The sequence below is a fragment of the Helianthus annuus genome, chromosome 16 (genome assembly GCF_002127325.2).
Source record: "Helianthus annuus cultivar XRQ/B chromosome 16, HanXRQr2.0-SUNRISE, whole genome shotgun sequence".
In the NCBI taxonomy this organism is placed as follows: Eukaryota; Viridiplantae; Streptophyta; class Magnoliopsida; order Asterales; family Asteraceae; genus Helianthus; species Helianthus annuus.
The window spans coordinates 22924179-22926790 of record NC_035448.2 but is presented as its reverse complement, the minus strand read 5'-3'; the positions used below and the strand labels follow the sequence as shown (position 1 = coordinate 22926790).

The window sequence follows — 2612 nt, the reverse complement described above, 5'->3', positions numbered from 1 at the left end:
TCTCCAGTACCATCTTTCTCAACCTTTTTCCCAAACCTTGATAACAATCAACCAACTTCCACCCAAACAACATCTCTTCAACACCCAACTACGACCCAGACTGTTAATTTACAGCAGTCGTCTCCTTACGTTAGGATCATTCCTGCTGACACTCCATTACCGAGTCAAACTCAAGCACCTAATGCAACATCAATTCCGCCAGCCGCTCGACCAGTTATTTCACAGCAAAGTCAGCCAATGCCAAATCTTTATAGATCGACCATTTATGATCAAGGAAATAATTCAGGAGAATTTGATGATGGCTATGAGGAATATGATAACTATGTGGGTCAAAACGAGAGACAAGTGGTTAACACGGGTAACTATGAGAGGCAAATAGTCGGATTGGGTGCAGCCGAGAGAGTCAATCAAGGGAATGTAGGGTATCAACAATATGTGCAACCAACGCCAATACAACAACAGATACCACAACAATATCATCAACCTGACCCACTCAATCAGCAGCCTGCTCTGAGAAGGCCGGTGGTGGACATTCCATTACCACCGCCGGTACCTCAGATGCAGGGTCAGGCAAGACCGCTGTCACGAAACCTACACCGACCGGTGATGTTACCGGAAGGAATGCCGCGAAGAAATAATCAAGGTCCAGTTCGAGGTATAGAGAGCCACTTCAGGCCTGCTATAGTTAACAACCCATCACCGGTTGTGATCCCGCAATTACAAGGAGGGCGGTCATTCGAAGTACGAACGCAATCAATATCCAGTCTGCCTAAGTTTCATGGTCACGCACATGAAGAACCATATTTACACATTGCTGCGTATGATGCACGTTGCAACACAATCAGTAGCCAACGTTTCTCAGTTGATGATGTGAAATTGGTACTCTTCCAATTCACACTTGAAGACAAAGCGCAGCAATGGTTCCATTCGCTACCGTCAGCTTCGATCTTCACATGGGGCGAAATGCAGCAACAATTTTTAGATGAGTTCTATACTCATTTGCGTACTAAAAACGCCAGGAAGGATATTCGAGGGTTTCGACAACAACCCGGTGAGTTATTTCACGAAGCGTTCAATCGTTTCAAAATGATGCTCAAGAACTGTCCACATCATGAGATATATTTGTGGGAGCTCATCAATACATTCCACGAAGGCCTTACAGATGAAGATGCAAGGGATGTAAATTCAATATCCAATGGTACGTTTGGAATGAATTACGAAGAGGATGATTGGGAATATTTAGAAAGAACCGCAAGGGCGTCAAAACGCAAAGCTCAATCTTCTAGAAGTGCACGACATTCGACAGTGAAGGCTGCAGACCAGTTACCGGAGACTGGGGGACCATACCCGTTGTGTGGTCATTGTGGGGATATAGGGCACATACTGATCAGTGCCCTAGCATTATCGGTAATCTGGATGAGGTGAATATGATGCAGGGTAGTGGGAACAGGTATTCGGGTTTCCAAGGAAATAACCAATATTATCAGCCTCGGAACCAAAATAATTATCAAGGGGGTAATAATTCGGGTTTCCAACGAAACTACCAGCAGAATAGTGGTCAGGGGAACAATGATATGATGGAGATGTTGAAAGCAATTCAGCTTGACTTACAAAATCAAAGGCTTGAATTGAAAAATCTTGCTCAAAAGGAGGAGATGCGAGATAAAGCCGTTCAATCATTAACCACACAAATGGCCCAACTTGCAACCGATGTGAAGGAGCTGAAGCAACAACAAGGGAAGCTGCCAAGTGATACTCAACCAAACCCCAAGAATCCACGGAGTACATTGATCAAGAATCCACGGAGTACATTGATCAGTGGGGTAAATCCAGTTCCTAATAATACTTGTTATGATAATGGTTTGTCTGCTTCGAATGTGATTGCAGGTCTAAATGAAGCGGTTGTGGAAGAAAGTGGAATCGATTTGGGGGAGCCGGTTGTCTCCATCAGAGTTGGGAAGTTCAAAATCCACAAGGCATTGCTGGACTATGGAGCAGGAGTGAGCGTGTTACCTGGTAGCTTGTATGACCAATATGACTTTGGTCCGCTACAAGCGTGTGATAGCATGGCCATGTTCGCAGATGCGAGTTTGAAACGACCACGAGGGGTTGTGAAGAATGTGGTCATCCAACTTGGCGATTTTTACTACCCGGTTGATTTTATGGTTGTCGATTATGCACCATCGCTTACATACGAGCAGCCGCAGGTAGTTTTGGGTCGCCCATTCCTATATACCGCGAACGCCCAGATTGATTGTCGAAGCAGAATGGTCACTATGAGCTATAAGAATCGTAAGTTGTACTTTAATGTGTTTTTAAAAACTATTTCTTACGATCCTGTTAATGATGCTTGTCACACAGTTGCTACTAATGAACATGATTCAAGTGTGACAAAGGACAGGTTAGAGGCGAGTGGATATCGGGTGAAGAAGTCAAGTGGGAGAAGGCCATTTGGCGGAGGAAAACCACCTGATGGTGGGTTTGGATGGGGTAATGAAACTGTAGTTAACCCCAACCGAAGTGAAACGGTGACCCTCCCTAAAAACTGGATAGATATGTACGGAGAGACATGGGAGGGAAAACGTGCAGCTGAACCACCTTGAACATCAGGT

General features: G+C 44.8%; 1 non-coding gene across 1 annotated transcript; it reads right to left on the bottom strand.

Annotated features, from left to right (window-relative positions):
* Window positions 1–1011: 1011 nt before the first annotated feature.
* LOC118488686 lies at window positions 1012–1118 on the bottom strand. The gene has a single exon (XR_004885230.1). It is a non-coding gene; the product is annotated as a small nucleolar RNA R71 (small nucleolar RNA).
* Window positions 1119–2612: the final 1494 nt, after the last annotated feature.